Source organism: Lactuca saligna, chromosome 4 (assembly GCF_052625555.1).
Source record: "Lactuca saligna cultivar CGN05327 chromosome 4, ASM5262555v1, whole genome shotgun sequence".
NCBI classification, from domain to species: Eukaryota; Viridiplantae; Streptophyta; class Magnoliopsida; order Asterales; family Asteraceae; genus Lactuca; species Lactuca saligna.
In genome coordinates this window covers 250860026-250876301 of record NC_136420.1, presented here as the reverse complement: position 1 = coordinate 250876301, position 16276 = coordinate 250860026, and the positions used below count along the sequence as shown (strand labels likewise).

The window sequence follows — 16276 nt, the reverse complement described above, 5'->3', positions numbered from 1 at the left end:
ACTTTCCGATTCAAGGTGAAAACGACCTTGCTTAGTTAGAATGTGATTTTAGATGATTAAGTATGTCTCATTCATATAAGATTAGGAATTTCACTATGCTCCCATTAGTTCCTAGTAAACAGACGTGTTCTATTCATTTTGATATACAAACATACCTTGTGGTTTTATATAAAATGATGATTGCAACATTGAGATGTTTGCTTTATATCCATAAGTAGATCTCAAGCTCTACACATTTTGTTTAGGATAACATGGCTTAAAAAAACCTCCAAGCTAATCTATATAGATATCTTCTAGTAGATGACCATCAAGAAAAGTGGTCTCTCATGAAATCTATTTACTATATCACATATTAAGAATATGAATTTAAAGTAAATAATATCCTTGTTGATCCGATCATAACAGCTTGTGAAAAAAGGTTTGATCACAGTCAATGTCATGAGTATGATGAGGACCATAGTCAATGACATGAGTATGTGAAAATCCTTTTACTACAAGTCTTGCTTGAAATGTGTATGGTTATCCATGTAATTTATTCTTTCTAAAAGAATTATCTACTCCTTTTAGCCTTGCTATAGAGATAAATTTTAATCAAGACCATACTTGATTCTCATACATGGATTACATCTCATATTCATGTCTCTAATTCATTTATCAGATTCAAGATCTGACATAGCATCTTGGTACTTGATGGATTTTCTAGAAACCATTAATAAAAGCTCATCAATAAGAGATTCCACATTTCTCAAGTCATAGATGATTTCTACCAGTAATGCGAACAATTTGTGTTTATGAATAGCTATTATTCAAGTTTAACAATCCTTGTTAAAACTAGTGTCAACTAGTTACTATATAAGGTTATGGTTCTTGTGCTGCTTCAAGTTCCATTCACCTCCCAATCACTTTGTCATTAGAAGCTTGCTTTCTACTAACTTAGCTTTCACAAGAATAACAAAACCTACTCTTGGTGGGTTTATATTTTAGGTTTAGAAACTTTAGTCTAACATTGGCTTCAAATCCATAAAACATTAAGTAAGATGAGGATGGAGCCTTTCCATACTAAATCTTATAAAGTGTTTAATCTACTTATTAGTTAGTATTTGTATTCAAGATACAATTAATAGTGATTGAAGTATTATACCAAAAAGATTAAAGGAGGATATTTCTACCGATTAGAAAGTAAATCATACCAAGTAAGATTTAGTTTATCCTTTATTACCATTCAGTCCTTAGATGGTTCTTATCGGTTTGCATCTCAACTTTTGAAACCTTCAACAAAGATTTCACAATTATGCTTTACTACGTAAAATATAATTAGAACTACTATAGTTGTTAATAAAGTTGATTTGGTATATTGTGCTTAATCTCATACATTCATTAGAAATGAAGTCATACACCAAAGTCTTTGATTGTGATCTTCAAAATTGCACGGCTTCTTCATCCATTAAGCTCCTCATCTCTTCACAAATTTCCTTTCTAAAACTACGAATAATATTCAAAAGACTATAGAAAACACTTGATCAATTGGTTAGATTAAAAAGAAAATAAAAACTAAAATCAAAAGAAAACAAAAAACAAAAAACCAATCAAAAGGAAATGTAAATTGAAACTCTAAAACAACGTTTTGCCTCCTGAAAAGTGCGTCTTTTTTAGGAGTTGTGAGTCTGACTCCTTCCCACACTATATTGTTGTCGCTGGGAGTGGGATCTCCATTTTCTCCTTTTGCTCCTTCAATTTTGGCTTGTAAGCTTGAACCCTTCTCTTGTATGCCTTCTTCGAATTGTCCTTATTCTTCTTGTTGGCATTGTCTTAATATTTTCTTGCGCTTTACCTCTTTTCCTTTCTTCTTAGCCTTGTTTACCTTCTTGTCATCTTCCTTAAGACCTTACTTATCTACCTCCATCTTGACCAAAGTTAGCTCCTTCAATTCTCCACCCATGTATTCATCAATTATCTCCACTTCTTCATACAAATCCTCTTCCACTTCATCAATTTCTTCTTCCTCTTGAACCTTAGGTGTAGTAAATGCAATTACTTCAAATATCATAGGAATTGAGGCTCTTGGTTTCAAACGTTTGACTTTTTCATCATGAGTCTCCACCCAAACTTTCAACTCTTCTTCCATCATCTTTTTAATTGCAAATAGCTCATCAATATCTTATTCCATAGCATCCATCTTTGACACTTCTTCTCTTGGCGTTTCATTATTCGCTTTAGGACCCATCTTGAAAGTAATAGCATCATCTTCCACACGAAGTGTGAGATTTGAGTCGTGGATGTCAACTAATGCTCTTACGGTACTTAAAAATGGTCTTCCTAACATAATTGGAAGTTCTCCATCCTCCTTCATGCCGAGAACCACAAAGTCAATTGGAAAAACAAATTTTCCCACTTTCACTAGTAAGTCTTCAATGATTCCTCATGGGTACGTTGTTGAGTGATCCACTATTAGAATGGTCATCCTTGTGTCTTGGAGCTTTGGTAATCCTAGATTTTGGTAGAAAGAGTATGACATAAGGTTAATGCTTGCCCCCGAATCAGCTAGAATTAATAGAAGTCAAATTGCTAAATTCACAAGGCAATGTGAGTTGGTTTGGATCTCCTATCTTGATTGGTAATCCTTTTATAATCACGGTTGAACACAACTCATTAAGAACTATTTTGGAGGCCTTTTCCAACTCCTTCCTATTACTCATCATATCTTTTGAAAACTTTGGAATTTTTGCCATTGATTTGAGGAGTAGGGTGTTAATCGAGAGTGAAAGAACTTGTTCTATAAATTTCCTTTGTTCAGGCTCCAGAGAATGTTTGATTGCTTGGGATGGGAATGAAAAAGGTGGCTGATATGAATGAAAAGGTGAAAATTTTCATCCTATTAAGACCACGACGTGGCCATATTACCACGACATGGTGAAGCATCAGAGTGCACTTCACTTTTTGCTCTTTTTTCCTCAGACTTCTCTTGTTCCAAAAATGACTTGGGCTATATTATAGCTTCTTCATGGATCATTATTGGCTTAGAATGAACCTCTTCTTTGGTGTAGATCGCCATGAGATAAGGTTGCGACTTTGGGTCTTGAATTTTTTATGTTAGCCTCTCATTAAAAAGTGTGGTCAACTGACCAAGTTGACTCTCTATACTTTTTATGGAAGCTTGATGATTCCTCTCATTGGCATCAGTAGTATCATGTCTCTTTTCAAATGCTTCCATAAATCTATGAAGCACCAACTCAAAATCTAGCTTCTTTTCAGGTGGTGGTTGCTCTTTTTGATAGAAACCTCTACATGTTTATCTATACTTCTCATCCTTTTTTTTCTTGTAATATTCATATGGAAACCACTCCTTATTGGATTTTCTCCAATCTTCATCATACTTGTCACCACTTGAGTAGAACACTTGTGCTTCCTTGTTCCCATTTTCATCTAAGTCGCAATCCTTGGTCAAATGTGGACCACTACAGTTATCACACCCAACACTAATGGCATGAATGGATTGATCTAATTTTATCATTCACCTATCCATATAATCTAATTTAGCTATGATTGCAGCCAAATTCTGATTCCCTCCATCTTCTTTTCCTCTTGTGACATCATCTCGTGGGTTGTATCTCTCTCATGCATTATATAAGGACTCTCCCACCTCTTGTTGAAAGTTGGCTATCTTCTTTTTGAGCTTAGACATTTTATAAGGTGGGCTAAATTTCTCAATAAAAGCATCACGAAGGTTTGCCCATGTGGTAATGGATCCGGTTGCAAGAGACATCAACCAAACATTGGCTTCACCGGTAAATGTGATTGGAAGCATCCTTAGTAACACAGATTCTCTTAGCACATTAGGAACATTGAAATAGTTTCCAATGTCTTTCACTTCATCAATATGCCATTCCTCGGCAACGGTGCCAAACACTTTTGATATGCACATAAGTACCTATCAGTTTTAAATTTATACCCTAATAAAACTTACTAACTATGCATCTATAGGCAGTGTACCTAGTCAAATTATAGTATAGCTTAGGTAAGTCGAGTGTCGATCACAGGGAACAAAATTTAATGAAATAACTAACTACTTCTAATTAAACTAAGAAACAACTATGATTTGGGGTTTTCATTGATTTTTCAAGACCAGATTAACTTAATATCACTTAATAAGCAAGCAAAAAACAAAAACAAAGTAACTTGAAGAGTTAAAAGAATACTTTTTCCTAGATCCGATTTTAATTTCTCATATGGTTGATTTCTTATGGATAGATTATATTGATTACCAATTATCTTGATATTATGATTAAATATCTAGGCCAACCGATTTATGAATGACAAAGAAATGATCATGCACAAGTTAAATACCAAATTGATAATAGAAAAATTAGACTATGAATGATATTAGTTACTCTCCTATGATCAATTCAAGAAACTAAGCAAAAATTAATACTAATTATGCTCTCTAACACATTTTAAGTTACTAGCCTTAATTACTTAAACTAAGATGCAATTATTCGTAACTCTAATTATCTAATGATAAAAAAAACAATTGAGATGTAGATTCATGCAATTAATATGATCAAGTAACAGACATATATATATATATATATATATATATATATATATATATATATATATATATATATATATATATATATCAAACATATATATATATATATATATATACATACATATATATATATATATATATATATCAAACATATATATATATATATATATATATATATATATATATATATATATATATATATATATATATATCAAACACAAGTAAAATCAAATATAATAATCGAATAATTGAAATCAACTCATATGGATCAATTTCATCTTCACCAAACAGAGGCAAAATGTATTTAGCCTCTCATTATAGTAGTAAAAGACATTTAATCTAAGTAATATAAGCCAGACATAAGTTTAATAAGCAAAATAACTAGATCAATGTTGAATTTCTTCTAAATATTCTTCAATCTTGAGCTTCACTTTAATTTCGATCTTCTTATGGTTTTCTAAGGGTTCTTAGTCACAACTAACCTCTGAAAACCGGATGCATCCCCCTGATTTTGACCTAATGTCCAAGATTTTATAATTGTGGAAATCCAACCACACGTCGCGATTGACCGCCACCACGACGTGGTCCTCGTGTTTTTCCCGTGTCTGCTAAGTCAGCATATGGCTCACAAATATTCCAATCAGCACGTCATGGTTATCCCACCACGACGCGGTCTTCAGTCATCTTCTTTTCTTCTTTTTCTTTGACTCCTGTTTCCTGCTTTTAGCTCCTCATATGCTCCCTTTTTGTCCTGAGCAAGTCTTCACCGCTACAAAACATATTTTAAACATATTAAGTATCTTTTGTTCTATATTAAGCATAATTGTAGCTAAAAGTATTAGAAATATGCATTAAATATGTAGTTAATTGTGCACCTATCAACTATAACTCTCATCCACACCATTAAGTTATGGTATTCTGGGAGGAGTCAATTGTGAAACGACTCCACATTCCTTAAGATAGTCGTGGAACTCGATACTAAGATACTCACCACCTTTATCGGATTTGAGCATCTTTATCTTCTTGTCTAATTGATTCTCAACCTCGTTCTTAAACTCTTTGAACTTTTCAAATGTTTCCGATTTATGTTTGATTAAGTGGATATAACCATATATGTTATAATCATCTGTAAATGTCACGTAGTGTCAATTGGCATCTCATGTCGCAAATCTGAATGGGCCATACACATCTGTATGGATTAGGCCCAACAATCCTTCACCTTTTTCACATGTTCCAGGGAAAAGTGATTTTCCCATCTTGCCTAAGAGACAAGATTCACATTCATCATCAGTCCTAAGATCAACTGATTCCAACACTCCATCCTTTTGGAGTTGGGCAATGGGTTTCTTGTTTATGTGTCCAAGATGACAATGCCACAAACATGCTTTGTCCATGTCATTAGATGAATCAATATGAAACACACTATTACCTAGGTTATAAGCACAAGTTATAGTTTTATACACACCATTACAAGGTAAAGCTTCAAACATAAATCCACCATTAAGATAAGCACAAATAGAACCAACTTCATTATCAAATGAATATCTAAAACCTTGTCTGAGTAGTGCATGAAATGAAATAATATTTTGCATCATATTTGAAGAATAACAATAACTAATAAAATTAACCCTAACACCATTGTCACACCCCGCTAAAGAAGAAACACAGGGCATGGCAGTACAAAAGGCACTACTAGAAAAAAGGCCTTTAATGACGTGCAATTTATGACGCGCACGAATTTACAATACGCAAAAGCGTGTGACGTCAAAATAACGTCATCTCTACAAAATTTTGAAGGGTTTTGGACGCGCATTTTTACGTGCCCTAAAATTTGTGTCAGAAAAAAATAAAAATAAAAACACGGAGGACACCCATCATAAAAGGCGTGTCGTGTATGTATGTCGCTTTATAATTCTTGAACGCGCCTCTAGACTATTTATTTTATCAAAAAAATCAAAGGGATCATTCTAGGGTTCTTTTAAAGATGGGAGTGCTCTCTACAATGTTCTCTACCTTGGCTCACCTCATCTACCAACAATCTCGACTCATCTCTTTTCGCCGGCAAGCTTGGGCTAACCTTACCTCGATGGAGACCGCCATAGATGCTCAAGTTTACAAGCCCTAGGTCAGGTTTAACGAACATCAGATCTTCTTTGTGATTTGTCTCGCACAACAAGCCTCCTTGTGTTGATCAGAAGTCACAGGGCTTGATTCCGAGAGTTCAATGACCATTAGATCTTATTTCACCCCTCTCTCCGTGCATTCTGTAAATTCCTCTCTAAATCCTCTCTTTGATGTCGATATCTCTATCTAGCCGAGAGAACAAAGGAGAAACATAACTGATTTTTTTGTTGCCCCTTATCGGAAAACACACACAAACACACTTTTTCTATGTGCTTTCTCTTTCCTCATTCCTAAGCGCTGACTTCGACTCGGAATCCTACATCTCCGATCTACGAACCTTTGTACCCTTTGAAACCCTAAGATCAGACCGTCTTCTCAAATTAGGGCTTGTGGTATCGATTCAAAACATGTATCCCACCGCATCCATCATCCATCAAAACATCTATATCCCAAAACGATTGTTTCTTCTTCAAAACCCATTGAACGAGCGTGCGTATGAAAAGTTAGAGAAAAACATATGGCATGTAGAAGGTGAAGCATATTCATCCAGTGGATCGTGATTTTTGGTCAAGATAACTCCATTTTCCTATTATAGGTCAACTGCAATCCATTATATGTCCTTCGCCTCTTCCCTTGTTCCCCCAATTCCTTCCCTATGCCACCTTCCTCTCTCTTCTTCCAGCGATACCCCAATTCCTTCATCAGACTCATCTCCGCTGCTTCACCAAGCGCCTCTCTATTGCACTGATCTTATTGTTTTCTTAGAGTTGGCAATTTGAAGTGTATAAGGTATTTGATTGAACGTTTGACTCTTTCTATTCCCCTGATTCAGATTATTCTAGCCCTAATTCGTTTTTTTTTCATAGCCCTAATTGCATTTTTTACATTCTTTTGCCTATATCAGCTAAACACTTAACCATGTTTCATAAGATACTTAAACACAACTGTGTTACCATATATTTTTACAATTTGTAATGTTGTGCTTGTGGTGTGATAGTAAACCAACAATTTTTGTTAATATGAAAAAAAAATCAAAGTTTGAAATGCCCTTGACTGTGCAAATTTGTTTATATACAATCTGGTCTTGTAAACTTAGAGTTGGCTTGCACCTGTTTCATAAAATAGAGTACCTAATCTTTTTGAAGATTTCTTATGATATCTAAATTGCATGAAACTTTTCAAAAGAAAATTAAACTGAATAATTAGTTGATATTTGCATTTAAGTATAATAACTTAAATTTTCTGTTGATTGATGCTGATCAACTTTTTGTATTGAACCAGATCTTGAAGTGCTTATAATATTGTTTGGCATCTATCTTTTAATATGCCATGTAGGAAATAAAAGCTGATTGGTAAAGGGATGCTTCATCCCTACTTGTTGCTATTGGTTCTCATTTACCAGACCTTGTAAGTAGATAGAAACAGTCAAAAAGAATATCATCATTCTTTCACATCTATCTTTGTTCCAAAATGTATGCACAAAACTCAACTCTTCAAGAAACTCAGCAGAAAGAGGCATCCATTAAAACAATGGTTGACGACCCTGTAAAATCAGAGCACACTCGGTGGAATGCAAAGGTATATATTTTCTCTCCTAGATTTCTGACTTGAATTTGAGATTAAAATTTGTAATTTCTTTTGCTTATTTGATTCAGATTATATTAATGAGTGGACTCAGTCAAAACGCTTTGATTCAGATTTTATTAATGACTTGAATTCCCCATTTTTGCAACATGATTAGGTTTGCTTGTCATAAAAATGGGAATACTTTCAAGGCAATTGGAGGCTTGTGGGAAACCACAGATGGCAATGATCCTTCTGTTGACAAATCCACTCTTGTTCACACTGCTCTTAGGTTTGTTTTTGCATGATAACTTGTATATTCCCTCCCCCCCCCCCTTTACAGATTTCTAGTTTATTGATTTATATTGTGTAGGTATGCCAAAGACCTCACAGGACTTGATTTGAAAAATTACCAACATTGGAATCCTTTCCTCGAGGTAATCCGTTATTGTTTCGAGAGTTTATCTAATTAATTAATTAGATTTTCTTGTTATCTAATCATTTGATTATGTCCATTTTTGCAGATTCATTATGACCGAGTTAAAAAAGATGGAATATTTAGCCATAAGGAGGTCACACTACTCTATGTTCCTGATTTATCAGATTGTTTACCTTCAACATATGCATGGAGGGATCAATGGCTTTCACACAAGAAAGCTATTGTTGAGAGAGAGCATCGATATGCTCTTAAAAGAGAGGTATACTGTTACTGCTTCATATTTTACATATATATATATATATATACATATATATATATATATATATATATATATATATATATATATATAGATATATATATATTTAAAAATAGATTAGAAAAAAGGACAGATGAAACTAACATATTGAAACTAAAAGTTGTTTCTTCCATCATATGTTTTGGTTTATATAAATAGCTCGAGGAAAGAAGGAAGGATTGAAATGTAACTAACTTATTGATATTATCATACCTGAAAGTTATTTATTTTTATAAAAATGTTGTAAGTTTACCTTTTATAACTCTGTTGATTCTGCTTAGATAAGGAACCTGGGACACCCAAAGATCTGAAGAAGGATGCAAAATTAGAAAAAGAGAAAGTGCCTGAATCTGATGAGTCAGCATCAAAACTAAAAGAAATGGCAAAAGATAAAGTCAAAGAACCTGAAAACGTAGGAGTTCATATTAATGCAGTAGATATAGAGAAGACAAATGTGGTTGAGACACCTGGCGAAGGGAATAACTCTGTAGAAAAGAAAACTGGTAGTGGAAAAAAGAAAATTATCAGAAAAGTTATAAAAAAGAAGGCTGTTAAAAAAGATAAAGCAGGAGACACAACCAAACAAACTGATACATTATTAGATTCCAAGAATGTGGGAGAGACTTCTACAGAGACAGAGACTGCAGGTCAAAGTCAAAGTCAAAGATAAGGTCAAGGTCAAGAGTCAACTGGTAATACTCTTACTGTGAAAACTCTTACAAAAAAGAAAGTTATAAAAAAGGTTCATGTGGTGAAATCTGTTAAGAAAGAAGATGTAGGGACACAATCTGAAGTGACACCTGTCAAAGAGAAAGAGAGTTCTGAAATCAAGCCAAAGAGTGCAGATACAGAAAGTCTTACAAGTGTGAAAAAAACTGTAAAAAAGAAAATAATAAAAAGGGTTGTGAAAAAAAAAGGTTGTTGCTAAAGATAAAGTGGTAGATAAATCAAAAGTAACTATTGTGGCGTAACAAAGTGTTGCCCCTGAGCAGAAAAAAGATGAAAAGAAAGGTAAAATGGGTTCCAAAACGAAGGGTATTATTGTCCAGTCTGACAATAATGAAAAATTGGAAACTGAGGAGAAGTTAAAGGAGGAGAAAGTGAAAAAAGAGAAGGATGTTAAAGGTGAAACAAAGGGTAAAGAAGTAAAAGATAGTAAAAAGGATGAAGAGGTTCCTAGACACCCTGGGTTGTTTCTCTAAACAAAAGGGTGACAATCCCTTCATTATGTTTTAGCAGCTAGGTCAAAATTGTTTATTATATCTAAAAAGACCTAGTAAATCCATTGTAAGTTGCAGATTTTCGATCATATTCATACCCACTACTCTTTCATCATTTCTTTCAAATTCCCACCTTACAATTACGATTTTTAGTGAAAAAATCCACGTCTTTGAAAGCTTTTATGGGTACTTCGGTTTGATTTGTACAAGAGCTTTCTCTAATTCTGGTGATTTGCAGTTGTACACCAACTATTTGTTTAAATGTCTACACACCGATTGAAATCATGCATCATTTATCTGAATTATTCTTATTGCATGGTTTGTTATTTAGGTTACCACACTTTCTAATGTTGAAGAAAAAAAGAGATTTGAATTTCTGGAAGCAGTGAGCGGTATGATGGATGCCCATCTTCGTTACCTCAAATAGGTAGAGAATTCAATTCGATCGCAGCAGTGTGTGTTTGTGGAGCTTTCTAAAATCGAAATCTGAATTATTCTTGTTGTAGGGATATGAGCTTTTGCATCAGACGGAGTCGTATATAAATCAGGTTTGGTATTTATTTTAGTTTAGAGATTAGACATATAGAAAAGAAAAGAAGAATGCATGTTGTGTTTTATTTTAATTTTAATATAAAAAAACTGGGCAGGTGTTGACATATGGTCAACAATCTCAAGAGAGATCAAATTATGAGCAAGCAGCTCTGAACGAAAGAATGCAAGAGTACAAAAGACAAATTGATCGGGAGAGCAGGTGATCATGCAGTCTGCTTCAAAGGGCAAGGTTCAAACCATTCGCCAAGGATATCTTTCCAAGTGCTCCTCAAACCATCTGTAACTCAACTTCCTTTACTTTACTTTAGTCTTTACTTATTAAATACCTATATTTTTATTTTCGACAACAGGGCTCTGGCAGTCAAATATCTGGTCAGAGGAATAGCTCTGAACTCGGTCATGGCCTGCTGAGTCGTTGGCTTTCTTCTCATCATCACCATGGTGGAGGTAGAGTACATGATGAGAAATCTGTTGCTCATCACACTGTTAACCTCTTGACTTCAACTTTGAAGCAGACATGAACTACATTTACATGCAATATTTTTATAATTCTTCTCTAACCCTTGCTAAGGCAATGATGTTGCAAGACCTGGGCCCAGGGGGTAGTGATTCAATCTCAATCTCATCAATGGTAGCCGCAGCAGGCACCAGTGAAGTGCAAGGACTTGGCATGGAGGAATTCCATGGGTGCACCCTCCTCCATCTTGCTTGTGAAACTGTAGATATTTGGATGATTGAGCTGCTCTTACAGTATGGGGTAGCTGCGCTTTCTGGAAATAGAAACTTTGAATTGCGTGTTCACCCACTAACAAGAGACAATTACTTGGCTTCACTTCCCTTGGTTGTAGCTTACGCACTTATCGGCACGGTATGTGTAAAATTACTCTTCTACCCTCAAAGAAACACACAACACAAATTCATATCATGTTTTGCATGTTGTGTGTTTTAGGTCGAAATCGACTTCGAAAACGAACCAACGGGAGCACAAAGGACGTAAAGAATGCCTACTTTAGAGACGTTTTGTCAAGCACCGAAGAAATCGCACATGTATATATATATATATATATATATATATATATATATATATATATATATATATATATATATATATTAGCTTACAAACTGTAGAATGTGTTTAGTAGTGAATCTCATAGGGACAAAATGGTAAATTTGCAGGTGGTTCAATCAATGTCATTTATTAATATTTGGAATTACAACCTCTCTATGTTTGACTAAAACCTTCTGATTTTGTTGAGTTTTTAACTTTGTTTTTGGTTTCATTTAGTAATAAAGTATCAAATATCAACAGTTATGTGGTAGTAATCCTTCTGAGGGGGTGTTTGTTGGGCTGCTTCTTTCAATGTCATTAACAACAGTGGTAAGTAAAATCTTACTATTATGAAACTCTTTTGCTTAAACCTACCTTATTGACCTGTAGGTGATTACACATTAATTTAATTATGCAGGTTTTGAAGTTTTTGATGCAAAAGAATAGTGTTAATGCTCTTCATAGAAAAGTATCACATCCAATTAGGAAGTAAATATAAGCATATCTTGCAGGGGTAAAATGGTAATTTGTGTAATTTTATAACCAAACATAAATTACCAGGCAAATACATAAGAACAGGAGAATCTTTTAGAGGCCTGTTACAGGCAACAGGGGAAAACCATGTTGAGATCATGTTTGGAGATGATCATCTCCAAACATGATCTCAACATGGTTTTGCCCTGTTGCCTGTAACAGGCCTCTAAAAGATTCTCCTGTTCTTATGTATTTTCCTGGTAATTTGTGTTTGGTTATAAAATTACACAAATTACCATTTTACCCCTGCAAGATATGCTTATATTTACTTCCTAATTGGATGTGATACTTTGTGTAGGTTTGGAAGGAACTGGAACTAGCCTTGTTGTACATGAGAAAACTCTTGGAAAGTGAGTTGAATTTGGCTAAGTAATTATTGAGTGAGATGGGCCATGTACAACTGCTTATCCATATAATCAGCTGTTTGGAGCATTAGTCTTAAAAAATTATGAAAGGCAAGATGAAACTTTACTTAGTTGGAATTTGATGTACATAGTAGATTAGATGCAAATTTATATATTGTAAGAAACATAATTGTATAACATTAAATTTATGCAATGGATTCTATTTTTTGTATATCATATTTTTTTTTCTATTATGAAACATTAAATACAAATTTAATTTGAAAATAAGTAAATCTATAAATAATATTTTTTTTAAACATTTAAAATTATGATACGCAAAAATGTGTGTCATCTTCATTTATGACATGACCTTTCTTGACAGGGGCTTTCTTGATACACATTGCGTGTCATTAACACGCACGTCGTAAGGTTACGACACGCAAATGCATGTCGTCTTCCTTTATGACAGGGCCTTCCTTGATACGCATTGCGTGTCGTAAATGAGCGTCGTCTCTCTTTATGACAGGGCCTTCCTTGACGCGCATTTGCGCATCGTCTGAGCCTTTTACGACGCGCAATGAGCATCGTAAAAGGCTGTTTTTCTAGTAGTGAGGTCTCACAGCAAAAGTTAAAAGATAACACCAACCATAGTATTAAAAAGAATTACAATGTACAATGCATTTGAATAACTTTTTAAAACAAATTACAATGTATTTGAAAGACAACACATGCAAATGCTCCTATAAGTGTTGTGTCTCTACATGCCTCTTACTAGATGATTCCTGAAAAAGCATGTAAAACAGCGTCAACTATAAAAATAGTTGGTGAGTTCACAGGTTAAAAATAATATTGGTTTCATAAATCATAATCAAAGTTTTGATAAAAGTTTCCATAAATAAAAGTACATTGCTAAATGAGTAAATGTCACACCCCAAAACCAAGAACGGCGGAAACGTTCTGGGGCGGAGGACGTCATGTAAAGTATCACAACACAGTAAATGTAAATAAGAAAACAACATCATCCATTGCATTCAATATATAATTTTAATACAAGCGTGTTCTGTACAGTATAGACACCAAAAATAATGTATATCAAAATAAAAAGATGAGTCTTAGATGCGCTCCATCTTCTCAAAAGCTGGCCTCGGTACCTGTCTACTGATGACCTGAGAATACAAGTTATTTTGAAAGAGTTTATCGGCATTAAGCTGGTAAGTTCATAAGTATTTTAGTGTCGGTATTTGTCATCCAGATATGTTTGAACATGTATCAAGTATAAGTTTGTAAAATGTGTGTAAAGGTTTGTAATTGTTTGTAAAAGTTTGAATCTCTCAGAAAAACCTATATTTTCTATTAAAGTAACCTTCTACCAAGGCTTAACTGTTTTGTATGCTCGTTTGATGTAAAAGTGTGCAATTTCCCAAGTGTAACTATCATTTAACAAAATATAGTTTGTACATTAACGTTTAAGTGAGGTTATCACTAAAAGATGTAATGGGTAAATCATTGTAGTACTGTAGTTTTGTATTATAAGAACCACTGTTGTACTAACTACCGTAAACCGGGTTTATATTAAGGTATCATGTGATAAATTGCACCATACTATCGATTGGTAACAACGACAACGTATAGTCGAAAATAAGGTATGACGTTTGGCACCCGCAGACCTGTCGGTCCCGCTGTAGCTAGCAGCGAGGTGTAGGATAGTCAATCCAGTATATATCTATATGCAAATTCATGCTCTCCCTTCAAGAGACTCTGGCTACAACTCGAGGTCATGACAATTAAGGCATGCTCCCATAGAATGGATCACAATTGTTAACGTATTCGTGTATATGTAATATAATGTTACTTGTTCTAGTATCATTGTATACGTTCTCTTAGTAATAAGTATTGACTCATGAATGAACTGACTCGTTGATCTAGAAATTGTAGTAGTATGATCCTGTGTTACCCTGATGGTAACTTACTAATGATGTGTTGATAAGTATGAATATGGAAGTACTTTTATGTCTATATATGTATAGTTGATATATAATTAATATTGAAATGACCTTCGGATGGTTACCCGAAATCCCACCAGACCACATCACAACGCGCGAAAAGGAAATAAGGTGGATAGCCTTCCTAAGCCCTTTAAACATTTCTTATATATTTATACATATATGGGCATGCAATTTATAAGAAGTAAAACTAAGTTTAATAAAAGCATTTGATAAGTAGAAGAGTTTGTAATACATTTTGAAGTGAAACGGTTTGATAAACAGTTTGAACAGTGATAAAATCATTGGTTTTCTAGTTATTAATCACATGTGATTGATGTAATAACTGTAAGTTTTTAACTTGTATCCCCCCCATAAAGTATTTAAAACATTTAAAAGCATTTCAAAGGTTGATTAAAGGGGTATGAACTCACTTGTGGTGAGTAGATTGGATTGATGTATCGGGTACTGTGCTAGGTGGCAAACGGAGACTTGTTCGCAAGCACGAGCCTAGTTATCATATAATGAGCATATATATAACTAATTAGCCAAATAATAACTTAACAAAATAAGTTGAGACACTTAGGAACATGTAAACACTTTATATAAGTGTTATAGGTCCTAATGGTTACATCTAAGTTGATACGGAACAAGGCAAAAGGGGTTTAATGCACCAATGACCTTGTATATGAGTTCGCCACCCAACAAACCCCACCCTTTGGAGTTTACGGCCGTGAACCCATGAGTTTACGGCCGTGAACTCCTCACTTGGTGGTTTTGGGTGTTTTGAAGTGTTATATTGATCCTAGAATAAGCCTAGCCTTGTTGGAATAATCCTTGAAGTAGTTTAAGGCCTTGGAATGCTCCTTTGGGGAGCTTACAGCCAAAGGACCATATCCCCTAGAGTTTACGGCCGTAAACTCCTATGTGGTGTTGGTTTTAATTCATTTAAGGCACTTGCACATGTAGGATAACTTCCATGTTTTTGCTTAAGGCTAAAGGGGACATTTGGCACACATTTAAGCCTTTACTTAGAGTTTACGGCCCAAGAGATGTTCCTTGGCCGTAAACTCCCTTTAAGGGGTGATTTTGATGTCATTTTCTCCTCATTCAAGTTACAAGTATACAAGGTTAATTGTCTTAAGGCTTTAAGGGTGTTTAGGGCACACTTTGCCATTGAAAAAGGGGTTTACAGCCCAAGATCTTTCCTTGGCTGTAAACTCCTAAAACCATATGATTTTGAAGTGTTTTGGTGTCCAAATTAATTACAAGCATTAGAGGGTAAAGGTCCTTAAGCTTTAGGGGTGATTTAGGGCACTTATAGCCCTTAAAAAAGGGTTTACGGATCAAGAGATATCCTTGGCCGTAAACTCCTATAACTAGGGTTTCTTGATTGATTTCTAGCCTCAAATGTTTATACATTAAGTCCTTAACTAGTTGTCTAACAAGGAATCGGGACTAGGAAGCCTTTTGGCTTCGTTTTGGAGTTTACACCCCCAAGAATGTTCTTGGGCCGTAAGCTCCCAGATCTTGTATTTTAGGCGTGTAAACAATGTTATAAATCATATAACAAGCATTAAAACACATTTAGGAAAGTAGACTCACAATCCGGGATGAAAACCCGAA

The 16276-nt window shown here is 34.4% G+C and overlaps 1 long non-coding RNA gene and 1 pseudogene across 1 annotated transcript; both read left to right on the top strand.

Moving 5' to 3' along the window:
• Nucleotides 1-7961: 7961 nt before the first annotated feature.
• LOC145040581 (uncharacterized) lies at nucleotides 7962-10184 on the top strand (annotated as a pseudogene).
• Nucleotides 10185-10939: 755 nt separating this feature from the next.
• On the top strand, nucleotides 10940-11165 carry LOC145039087 (uncharacterized). Its single transcript, XR_013679725.1, has 2 exons — nucleotides 10940-11003; nucleotides 11093-11165. It is a non-coding gene; the product is annotated as an uncharacterized LOC145039087 (long non-coding RNA).
• The last annotated feature ends 5111 nt before the right edge of the window (nucleotides 11166-16276 follow it).